Here is a 13,636-nt window from a genome sequence, read left to right as displayed (position 1 = left end):
ATATTAAATTATTTAATATCATGTTAAAAAATGATAAAATAATAATAATTAAAATGTTGATAAATATTATTTGTCATAAAAAAGTTAAAAATTTGTGTACCAGCATTATTTTACATGCAACAATTTAGGGTTGCTTACCCATTGAATGGTCTTTTCGGTGATTTAATATCATGTTAAAAAATGATAAAATAATAATAATTAAAATGATGATAAATATTATTTTTCATAAAAAAAGTTAAAATTTTGTGTACCAGCATTATTTTACATGCAACAATTTAGGGTTGGTTACCTATTGAACGGTCTTTTCGATGAAGGGAATCGCAATTATGAAGGGGATTGCAATTTAGGGTTCGGGGGAAGGGGATCACAATTACGAAGGGGACCAACGTTCAGTGAATAGTCTTTTTGGTGAATAATAGAGTTCAATTCTTGAAATTTTGAGATGAGATGTATTTTTGTTAACTAGGAGTTTGGGCACTTTATCTCATTTAACAAATTACAATTTTTCATCTTATCCATATCTCATCTCAAGTGCCAAACAAGCCATTAGTGAAACGAGCAGGGACAGTTTCAATATAAGATCCATCTGTTTTATACCTCCCTGTCCTTCCATACTAATAAATTAAAATTTTTACTCTATAATGACAATTCTGACCCTCAAATCCTAGTAACTTATTTATGGGACGTCCACCTTCTCTCTCTCTCTCTCTCTCTCTCTCTCTCTCTCTCTTTTTTTGAAATAGAACTTTCCACTTTCATTTATCCAACAGTGTCTACAATACATTCTTTGTCTTTCTGTAAACAACTTGAAATAAAAACAGGTGTCTCTCCTATCCACACCTTCTCTACATCTAAATGTATGGCTGCTTTAGCTAAGTTATGAGCTACTGAATTTGTACTTTTGTTTGTATATTGTACCTTCTAGTTAGGCCATGTTTGTAAAAAAATCTTCAGTTCTTCGATGATGCTTCCATAGTAGGAGAGGTCTTCATTTGAATCATTAATTGCTTTGACAATAACCTGTGCATCCCCCTCTAGTATCACTCTATTGAAATTCAAATCATTGCAGATTTCTATTGTTTTCCTCAGTGCAAAACTTTTTGCTATAACTGGTTGCTCCACATTGCCTCTATGATCACAGCATGTTACCATCACCTCCCCCTTTTCATTTCTAATGATAACCCCTATCCCCATCTTCCTCAACTTAGCATCAAGGGCTACAATTAGTCTTTAAACAATTCTCTCCTGGTGGTCTCCATAGCTGCTCCACCCTTTCTGTATTGTTAGATCTCTTTGTTTTCCCTAAAAATTGATTAGCTGACTGAAATTCATCCAAACTTTCCTTTGTTGATCTGATCACACTACAGGGGTTGTAAAACTTTTTTTCAAAAATGAATGTGTTCCTTCTTATCCATAAACTTCTCATAATTGCTGTTGTTTCCTCCAATTCAGTCTTGATGAGCTTTCTTGTCAACTCTTCCCATAGCTTCAGTAGATCACCTTTAGCTATCCTCCATTTCCAGATTGGCTTTAAAGTCATGGCCCATACAACAGGACAATGCTACAATACATGCATCACTGACTCTTCTTTTTGCAAGCAGATAGGGCACTTTGGTTCATCAACAATCTTTTTAACAAACAGGTTTATTCTTGTAGCTAGCAGATTGTTCCCTGCCTTCCACAAGAAAATTTCACCTTTCCAGGTATATCCAGGCCCCATGTATTCTTCCACCTATGTCAATCTCAGTCTCTACTGATGTTTCCCCCTGCACTTCTTTTTTTCTTGCTTCTTCCAGAAAGTAAGCACTCTTAACACTAAATAAACCCTTATTGTAAGGACTCCATACCATTTTGTCCTCTACATTCCTTCTACTTAGAGGGATATTGCATATCCGGTCAGCCTCTTCCTTCCTGAATATTGATCTAATTAGACTCTCATTACACTCTCTCTTTTCCTCATGTATTAGTTCTTTGACTTTTGCATCACCATTCTACTTCAAAATGAGGGATTGAACACAAAATGATGAAGGTGTTGACAACCACTTTTGACCCTATATTTTTATTTTATTACCATTCTCCACCCCCCATCTAAGACCCTCCTTTAGCAGACCAATGAAACTCCATACACTCTTCTAAATTAAAGAGGGTGCATTTCCCAACTTTGCTTCCAACAATGAGGAATTTTTGAAATACTTTTCTCTGAAAATCATTGCAGCCATGGAGAGAGGGTTTTGAATTATTCTCCAAGCCTACTTTGCCAATAAAGCTAAGTTAAAGCTTTCTAGATCTCCGAAGCCCAAACCTCCATTCCCTTTTGACTGTCCCATCTTCTCCCAGCTTCTCCACTGTATACAATTTTATTTATGTTGGTTTCCCCACTAGAACTTGGAGAGCATCACATTAATTTCTTTGCAAAGCTTCTTAGGCAACTTGAAAACAATCATAGTGTAGGATGATATAGCTTGCAGGACATCCTTGATCATAATTTCCTTCCTTACTCCTGAGAGAAAATAATTCTTCCAATTGTTCATTTTTTGCCATACTCTTTCTTTAAGACACCTAAAAGTGTTGTATTTTGATTTACCAACCATAATGGGGAGTCCCAAGTATTTCTCATAGCTGCCATTCACTGATACCCCTCATTCCCTTAAAACCATCTTTCTGTCTTCAGATTGGGTGTTTGACCTGAAAAAAATGGTTGTCTTGTCCTTGTTCAAAAATTGTCCAGAGGCTTTTTCATACTTTAGCAATAAACCTTGCAATTTCCTTCGTTCTTCCACACAAGCTCTTCCAAATAGCACACAGTCATCCGCAAATAGCAAGTGATTTATCATTAAACCTCCTCTCACCACTAATACCCCTCTTGTTTCCCTCTTATAATCTAAATTGTTAAGCAAAGAACTTAGACCTTCTGCACACATAATGAATAAATAGGGGGGATAAAAGATCCTCTTGTCTTAAACCCCTCGAAGGATACACTCTAGCCCCTAGCTTACCATTTATCAAAACTGAAAATGACACAGAAGTAACACATTTCATAATCAATTCTAACCATTCATTACAGAAACCTAACTTCTTCATGACTGCTTTCACAAATGGCCATTCTATTCTATCATACGCATTTGACATATCAAGTTTAATAGTCATACTTCCTTTTTACCTTTCTTCCCCATCGTCATTGTATGCAAAACCTCATATGCAACCATAATGTTATCAGTTATTATTCTCCCTGGTATGAAAGCACTTTGGCTGGTTGATATGATTTCTATCAACACTCCTTTGAGTCTATTTACTATCACTTTAGGCACAATTTTGTAAATAACATTACAAAAACTTATAGGCCTATATTTAGTAACAGCCATGGGGTTTTTTGTTTTAGGAATAAGAGCAATGTAAGTATAGTTTACGGAAGGATAAAGAGTGTTACCATTCAAGAAAGCTAGCACTGAAGAACACACCTCTTCTCCTATTGTACTCCAATGATTCTAGTAAAAGCAAGCACAAAATCCATCAGAACCTGGTGACTTCAAAGGGGCCATTTGCTTAATTGCTATCTCAATCTCTATTCCACAAAAAGGCCTTACAAGCTTCTCAATCATTTCTCTTGTGACTCGAGACTCCAAGTGTTGCAAACAATCTTCCATAGTTGTTGCGCTTGGTTGAGTTGTGGTAAATAACTTCTCAAAATAATTTCTAAAAGCTCCATCAATCTCATCATGGCTTTTAAAAATCCTTCCTTGCTCATCCATAACCTGTTTTATGTTATTTTTCCTTCTTCTTTGATTTGCACATGCATGAAACAATTTGTTGTTTTTGTCCCCCATAGCATACCAGTTCCTTTTAGCTCTTTGTTTCCACTTCACATCCTCCTTTTCAAGCATGACCCCAATATCCCTTTGCATTCTTTTGATCTCTGCAGAATTATAACTACTCTCTTCATCTTGTAGCTTTTTTAGAATCTTAGTCTTTTCCTTTATTTCTCTCACTCTGTCCACACTAACTTGATGTCTCCATCTAGTGAGAGCTCCTTTGCACTTCTCCAACATGTTTTGAATGTTTTGTGTTGACTCTCCCTTTTCCCCATAACTGTGCCAGGCCCCTTTAATTACTTCTTCACAATCCTCCTCTTTAGCCAAGCTAGCTTCATACCTGAAAACTTCCCTTCCCCTCCATGCTTTCCTTCCTTCCTTATTCATGATCACCACGATTGGCCTATGATCTAAACTTCTTCCAGTTAGTACTTCCACCCAATACTCTCTGAACATTTGTGACTAACATGAGTTAGCCACTGCCTTGTCCAACCTTTCTTTTGTGAAAGTTTCATCTACATGCTTGTTACTCCATGTGTATTTATTCCCTCTCCACCTTAAGTTTGAAAGATTCCCCTTCTCAAGTATTGATATGAAACTCTCCATTTGTTTTTCCTGTCTCGGCTTGCCACCCACCTTCTCATAATGAGCTAGGATTTCATTAAAATCCCCTATCACACACCACCCTTGATTGCTTCTTAGCCTTAGTGATAAAAGTAGATCCCAAGTTTCTGCCCTTTTGCTAGTTTCAGGCTGACCATAGAAACCTATCGGCTCCCACCTTTTATTCCCTTCTTCCTCTACGATCTAGGCACTTTATGTGCCTCTGAGTGTAGTTAAGAACTTCTACCTTAGCCCTACTATTCCAGAATAGTGCTAAACCACCCATTTTCCCAACTGGCTCCACCACAAATCAACCTTCACAATTGAGCCTCTTATTCAATCTAGTACACTTATCAGCTCTTAACTTAGTCTCCATTAAGAAGACTAAGTCGAGTTTCTTCTCCTCCACCATATTGTACAGGTCTTGAACTATCCGAGGATTCCCAAGTTCTCGACAATTCCAACTCAATGTTTTCATTGTAGTTGGCGAGACTATTGAATTGCCACCACCAATACTTGATGTGAACCTTCCACACTCTCATAACTGCTCAGCCTACCTTTTTTATACTTCAAACTCTCTGCCTCATCATCCTCCTCCTCATCTTTCATTCTTTTTTGAGTGATACAACCACCAGATCTGTCTATACCTCTCCTTTATCTCTAGCTTTTCTCTTCCATTCACCCTTTGCTTGAGTCCTTTTTGTTTTACTCCCCTTAACAGTTGAGCCTTGGACTTCCATTAACTTCTCTATCTCAATAGGCATAATTCCCTTATTTCCTGCCACTTCCCGTTCTTCTTTCCTTCCTCTCCTTACCTCCATTAATTTTTCTTTTTCTTCCACAGTATCTGATAGCTTACAATTCATAGTTGGCTTTTCAATACTCCTGCCACTCCCATCACTACTCTCATCCACACTCCATCTTCAATGTCCACCCTCACCAGATCAATACACACCTCTTCAATGTTTTTCTTTCTCTCATCATTTTTATTATCCTCTGTTACTACCTCAGCTTGAGATACCACCCCCTCTTCTATATTTGTATGGTAACTATCTGCACCCCTATTTATATCTATAGAGCCCTCTTTTTTCTTCATTCTAGTACCTGTTTTTGAATCAGCCCTGAGCCACGTCCCATACTGAACATTCCCTTTCTCTTTCCCTTCACATCCTTTGAATCCATGAATTAGAAAGCCACAAGAAAAACATAGCCTAGGCAGCTTCTCATACCTTAAAGAAATCTATAGCTTTTCACCTTTCACAAAAATGGTTCTACCTCTGGACAATGGTTTAGTAAGATCCATATTGATGAGGACCCTTAGATATTTTCCCCATCCACTACCATCCTCTTTCACATCTACCTCATCTATCATGCCTATGGTCTTCCCTATCTGCTTTCCATGTTCTTCATTCATACATGCAAGAGATATGTTATGCATATGAATCCAAAACCTCTCTTGACCAAATCTCAACTTCTGTGGTGGTGTATATTCATCGAATAGTCTCAAAGTAATCAAATGTGAGTCAAATAGGCATGGCCTCCCACTCCATACACGTTGCTTATCAGTTTGATTAACAAAGGTTATTGTGAAAACATTCCTACCAAGTTCTACAAATTTCGTTGGCTTACTTACCCTCTATACTTTCATCATTGTGGACTCTATTACTTCCTTATTGATGCTCCTTTCCATAAAAACCTTCCCTACCAGACTACACTCACCTTTATATAGGATTTCTTCCGTAATTCTCTCATCGATTTCTATGGCCTCACTTTCCTCCTCCGTCAAGCAGAGCCTCTCCCATTTCTCTTCTATTTCATTTATCTCCTTCACTAAGCTAAGCACATTCTTTTTCACCTTCCTTCTATGTTATCCACATAAAACGTTTCTGGTGGCAGCGCTGCCCACATAATCCTCCTCCTTTGTATCCCCTCCGTACTCCTCTATCACTCTGTTATGTTCCCACCTCAATTTTGTTAGAATCTTTTGTGGTCCCCACAACTCCACCTCAACCTCCCATTATGAAGGAAGAGAAAAGACTTTATGTGCAGTTGACACGCTATGTTTTGCCTTTTCTCTCTCATTTTTTATTCTCTCATCATCTATTCTAGCCTATTTATGGAAGGCATTAAATGATTGCCTCCCCACAAGAAAAAAATTATTTGCAAAAAAAAAAAAAAATTGTGAGAACCCTCTATGCCTCATTTGTGAGCAAGAAGTGGAATCTGTTTGCCATACGTTATGGAGTTCAAAGCTGCTTTCGATGTCTGGACTAAATTCATAGGTCCTATTAAAAAATGGTCTAATTTAAAAGAGAAGATGGTGCATCTGTGGGGCAATCTAAGCAAAAGCCTGTTAGAGGAGGACTTGGCAAGGGTAGCTGTGACTATGAGAAGGATTTGGGTGAGAAATAATGATTTCCTTTATCAACAATCTTTTATAGGCCCGAAGGAGTTGGTGCTATTTGCTAAGACAAGTCTGATAGGATTCCAGCAAGCACAAGGCACTATAGAGGGTGAAAGGGAACCTTAGATAATAAGGAGAAGCAAGGCAAGATGGAAGGCACCTAAGAGTGGATGGATTAAACTAAATTGGGATGCTACCCTAAACTTGAAGGAGAAAAGAATGAGTGTTGGGATAATAGTAAGGGATTCAAATGGAGAAGTCCTATTGTCATTGTCTACGAGAAAGGGTGTAGTGTCACAGTCTCTGGTGGCCAAGTGCAATGCTTTGTGGAGGGCAGTAGAGCTCTGTATTGAATTGAATCTCAAAAGTGTAGTGCTTGAAGGGGACTCATAGATTGTTGCAAAAACAATTAGCAGCTCAAAGGAAGAGGGTCTTGGTATGGAAGTCTTATAGAAGATATAAGAAGTGCCTTAAAAAACAGAGTAGATTGGAGAATTCAACATGTATTTCGTGAATATAATAGGGTTGCACATAAACTAGCAAAAGTAGATTTGGCTTGCGAGGAGGAAATAGTGATGACATAGGAGAGTCCAAAAGAAATATGTAGAGAGATGTAGTATGATAAACTTGTACAGTTTGAAACATATATATGAATGGAAACACAATCTTTTACAAAAAAAAAAAAAAAAAAAGAAGGGAATAAAGCATTTCCTTAACTTCCTCTTCATTTAGATGAAAAAATCAATTTACAATATAAAACCTCTATCCTTTCAACTTCCTTCCATATCAATTATCAAACAAGCCCACTAAGAATCAAGTTAATACAAATTCATCCCATCCTTCTCACCAATCATTTCTTCAAGGTATAACAATTTCATATCACATTCCCCTACTTAACACTAAGTTAAGCCATTTGAACTCCACATTTCAAGCATCATAAAGAAATTCATAAACATGTTTAATAACATGTTTCCTGCCCAATAAGGATCTATTGAGTTTTCTGCATTAAAAGTGGGTCATAACCATGAATTAGAAAAGTATAGAAGATAGGAAATCACTAGGAATTGAAGGAAACAAAAAAAGTATCAAAATCTGGAATTTTACCAAAGATGGTTGTTTGACAGTTTTTTAGTAAACTTGTTGGAACCAATAAGTGTGAAGAACTAAGGCTCACTTGGTGGCTAGTTTTGCCCTTTGTTTTCAGTAGTTTCTCACACAAACAAGTAACTTAGTTGATTGAAAGATGATCAAATTGAAGATGGAAATAAAAATGGGCTGATTTAAACCAAAAACAAATTGTATTACAGGAAATTAAACTTTGAAATTAAAAACTTCCCTCCTTTAATCATAATCCCAACTATATAAGTAAAGGGAACTAGTGTTGAAGAAAATTGGAAAGAAACATCACTTAAGTGTAGGCATAACCAATGTTTTGAATACCGTATTGGACGCCGTATCGGTCAAGGTACTGGAACGAAATATTTCGTTACCGGTACCGTTTCGGGATAGTCGATATATAAATAAATTATATATATAAATATATATATAAATTATATTCCAAAATAATAGTCTATATATAAATAAATTATATATAAATACATATATATATATAAATTATAAATAGTCTAGTCTGAATTGAGGGTTAAAAAATAAGTTTGTAGTTTAAAAAAATGAAAAAAAAACACAGGCCGAAATATAGGCCGGTACAACCCGAAATTGAGGCTGGTACGGCCGGTATTTTGATCGGTACGAAAAATTTCGACCGTACCGGCCAGTACGGTACGAAATTTAAAATACTGGGCATAACAGAAAAAAAGCAAGAGGTAGTTTTTGATAAACCAGAAAATTCATGGAGGAAAAACTTTTTAGTTTGGGTAAAATCCTTGGTTGTTCACTTAAATTATATATTAGCTTGAGGAGAAGGCTAAAAATACATACCGATCTCTATTGGGTTGACACATAAAAATAGAGGCTTAAATCTAATTAAAAAGTGATTCGAATAAAGGAAGAAGTGGAGTTAAAACCATAGCATATTTGTTTTTGGTAGAAACTGAATTTTTGCCATAACTCCTCTTCAAGCTGTAACACCCCGTATTTTAGTACATTTTTATTGAATGATTATTTTTAATAATTCAAAAATTTATTCTCTCGTTTCAAAATTATCGGATATTTTTAAATGATTTATTTTATGATCCTTAAATTGTGAAAATTAATTTGCTAAGTTTTCTTAATATTTATTATTGTTAAATTGTTCTTTATTTTAAATTAATTGATTGTTGGATTTAATTATTTTATTTTCATTTTATCATTACGTTTAAATTATTTTATTTGACTTACTGTTTTGAAATTATTTTCGTTGGATCATTTTTGTGACCCAAGATGTGAGGATTGGACCTCATTTCTTTCCCTCCATTTTTCTTTCCTCTTTTTCTTTTCTTTTTCTTTTTCTTTTCTTTCATTTTCTTTTTCTCTCCCTTGCTCTCCCGCGCGCTGCGACCCACTCCCTCTCTCCCCCGTGCGTTTTTCTTCTCCTCCCCCAGCCCACCGCCGTACGCCTCCGTCTGGCGACACCGCCCCTCTCCTTCCCTTCCCTTCCTCACCAGCTGGCGACCTCTCCCTCCGGTTTTCAGCTCCTCCCTCACCGCTGTGAGCTCCCACGAACAGATTAAAGCCGCGGCATTCCTTGCTCCGTTGCGCCGCCATCCCGCCACCTCTGGCCACTATTTCTTCACCACTTCATCTTCGACCTCTTAGCAACCCAATGCACCCATCCTTAGCCCCGATCTACCACTGGTGAAGTCTATCTATCTCCATCTCCGATTTGGGCATTTTGGTCTTCAACCGCCTCCTACGCCGCCGCCCACGGCAAACCACCACCACCACTAGCTTTATCGATATCCCTAAGCCCTACCCTATCAATTTCGGGTCTTGGTTTATCCCCATTCAAAAATGGGTATTTGAGACCCACGGCCGCAGTGCATTTTGCACTGTTATGTTGCTGAGCCACCATTTCTTGCAGCTCCGTGATCCTTAAAAAATTATATTAAAGTGTTGTAAGTATTTTTCCAAATAAATATCGTGATTTAAATATATTTTTACACTAAATCATATTATTGTGATCTAGTTGGTTATGCCGGACTGAGTCCGAGGAGTTCGGGAGTCGGATGGATTGTAGATGGAGTTGTTGTCTATTTGGTTTGCATTGTTGGTTGTTGGTATGGTGTTGTTCTTGTACATGACATATTTGCACGCATGATCATGTTTGTAAAGAAAACTGGGTTTTCGTGTAATTGCATTCATGTTCATGTATTTATTGAAAATTAGGTTTTCATGTGTTAAAGGATTTTGGGTGCGTGTATCACGACCCCAAGCCGAGATGGGGCATTATCTCGGTGGAGTTCCTCTGATCACTCGGGAGCAGAATATACTGAGTGACGTCCCCTGGGTTGTTGCTGGGCGACAACGGGATCGGGCGAGATGGTCTCGTGCCGACTCCGTGGCCCATCTGTTGGCGGGGGCTAGAGGATGCTTGGCCACGAACGGGCTGGGCGCGGAACTGGGCATCGCTACGAAGCCAGGACGTGCAGATGATCCCTAGGGGAGATCATGGTGCATATGGTTAATGGATTAATGGGCTGTTTTCTAGGAAAATAGCGTGTGTTGGATAAAAGGATTTTATGTGATTCATTTTCTGGGAAAATGATGTTTTATTGATTGGGTCATTTTCTGGGAAAATAACGGATTATTATTTTTGGCCTAAAATGAGATTTTGGCGTGTGTTGAAAAATATCTATTTTCGGAAAAAATGATATTTTTGGGTCTGACGCATATTTCATCATATGCATGCATGTTGGCTGCATCAATATATTTTTATCTCGTGGTTATTTGGTTTATACTTACCTGTGGTACCATTTTATGGTATCGTAGATTTTGATGCAGATGAGGATGACGAGTCTTAAGCTTGGCTCCATTGGAGGAGTGATCTGGGATTGCTCCCGTTTATCGAGATTCGCTTTATCAATTATTTATGTATTTGTTTTGTAATATATTTTGAGATAACTGTATAACTTTTTAAAGATAATTTGTTTTGAATGTTTGTATTAAAGCTTCTGGTACTTAGTTGACTTGTTTATATTATCCGCTGCGATTTTTATTATGCACTTTTGTATGTTGTACACATTTCAGTACATTTCATTGGGATGCGTGACTCGTGTTGTCATCATCCTGACATCACGATTCCTGTATTTTTGTACGTGGGAGTCGGGGCATCACACAAGCAGTAGGTTGCATGAATATTCCTTGTTTCTGCATTTCTTCCACTTGATTATACACTCAACTAAAAAACTATTAGATAAAAAAAAAATATAAGAACAAATGAGGTTGGAAGACATCATGACAGAATCTATTGCAGAAAATTTCATAACTTGAAAGTGTTGATGCTGTCTTTTTAGGTGTTGTACATGAACTAAGAGAGGGAAAATGATGGAGTTTCATACTAACCTGAAATAAATCATCTTCCAAATGAAATTTAGACTAGAATCCCAACCTTATAGAGTGAAGATATGAGCTGATGTAATTTTCTTCAAGATGGACGATGTAATTTTAATTATTTAATTTATATATGTTAATATTCTTTTTTTGTGTGCTTAATATCATGTTAAATCGTAATTTGTCTAAAAAATTCAAGCTCTTAGAAGAGATAGCTTTAAAGGTTGACTGTCACATTGGTCCATGTAGTTTCCCTCCTAATCAAATTGCTCTAGGTCCTTTTCAATAAAATCTTTCACTCTTAGTAGTTTCTAAGAACCATTTTTTATTTCTTGATTGGCACTGGGTGTTCGAAAATAGCGTTTCGATTAATCTCAGGGGTGCACAGACCCTCGACAAGGAATTTTTCACAAGTGCACCTCAGATAACTCAAAAGAAAAATCTCCGAGTCAGATGACCCTTAAAAATTGTTTGCACTCAAGGAGATTTGAACTTTAGACCTGAGGGGAGCATACCCTCAAATCCAAGGCTTTTACCACCTGAGCCAACTCTTAAGGGTTTGTAAGAAAGATTAAATTGGTCGGTTGTAAAAGATTTGTTAGTTAATCGATAGAAGTGCCACGTTAATACAAAGAGTTATTATATTCTTAAACCGGTGTGTAGAGCATACTGTCCACATCACTAAAATAGTAAGATTTCATTTGTAATATTCATATTTTATAATTTATCTTTTAAATCAAATTATAATATGTAAACACTTTACTAGGTGTTCTATACACCGACTTAAGAATATAATTTTTCTAATACAAATCAACGTTTGACTTGTGTACCACCTATTTAAAAAGGAAAAAACTCATAAAATGTTATAATTAGTAAAAAACAAAAATATTTAAAAAAAATTGTAGAGAAAAAAATGGTTCAATTAAAAGTACATGTAGCAATTTAAATTTGTGACAAAACTATATGGATCAATTTTATATTCAATCATAAATTTAGTTTTTTATTATATACTCTAACACATACGAGAGATCTCTCATAAGAAAATTTGAGCTGAAAATAATAATAAAATAATAAAAATAGTCTTACAATATAAAGGAAATATCAAGTCATTTGAATTTGTAAACTAATTTTTTAAACCAAAATAATTTTCATTAATTTTAATTTTATCACTGCTCACATGTTGTCACACGTGTCTTGTGTGTAGTGCATGACCCACGAGGATTGTGCGTAAATGTAATTATCATCCTTATCCACGAATGGGCCTAATCGGAGGGACCTAGGTCAACATCCAACTTATCTTCTTCATAGTTATCAACGCCAATTTTTAAAACTTTTCCGCCCGTCTTTGACTTCTAATGCCATAATTAATTTATAAAGTTTATGCACAAATCTTTACAAAAAACACATGAATATAGTTCTTATGCAACTTTTTAATAAAATACTATTTTTTTAATTAAATAATTGTATAATGATTGCTTCTATGTTATTTTGAAAAATTTTAATTTACGTCTCATTTACTTTCACAAAATTTTTCAATTCATTTCATCTAATTATTACAAATTTCTTAAATTTTTACATAAAATAAAATAAACAATTTAATTTTTTGAAATTTTGAAACAAAAATAATATTAAAAAGATATATTATAACAATATTTTATTTAATTTTAAACGTTTATTTTAACTCATCTTATCTCATCTACGAAAAAAAACGAGACCTTAATCCTTTTGATCCTATTCTAATTTCTCAAAACAAAAAATATGTCAATTGTATTTTATTGTGTTTATTTATATTTAATATTATATTATCTATACAAATGAAAATAAATATTGTATACTAATTTATTTATCTCGCTCAAAATTATAAAATTTAAAAGCTTATAGATAAATATTCTGTGTATCTCGATCAAAAAATATATCCCCTTCTAAATTGTAAAGTTTGAATAAAAATTTTAGAGTAGTTTTTTATTTCAAATTCCATATAGCAAAATTTTATTTGGATGACATATTATATTAGAGATATAATATTTACAATTTTAAAGTGTATAAATTTCGTGTATTTTTTTTAAAAGTAGATAAATTCTAAATTCATAGAAAGAAATTATTTGTAAAAATGAATAACATAATTTGCACATCTTATAATTGTAATTAGCCTTATTTATTATATTATTAGAGAGAGTGTAAATTTGAAATACGTTTTAAAAACTCAACTCTCACCAATTAAAAATTAAAATAAAAAATAAATTAGATATGTGTAGCCAATAACAAAGAATTTCTTATCAATAAAATCTGTTAAGAAATTATATATATTTTTTATATTATAAACATTTAAGTA

Source organism: Juglans microcarpa x Juglans regia, chromosome 4S (assembly GCF_004785595.1).
Source record: "Juglans microcarpa x Juglans regia isolate MS1-56 chromosome 4S, Jm3101_v1.0, whole genome shotgun sequence".
Lineage (NCBI taxonomy): Eukaryota > Viridiplantae > Streptophyta > Magnoliopsida > Fagales > Juglandaceae > Juglans > Juglans microcarpa x Juglans regia.
Note: the sequence above shows the minus strand (reverse complement) of the source record.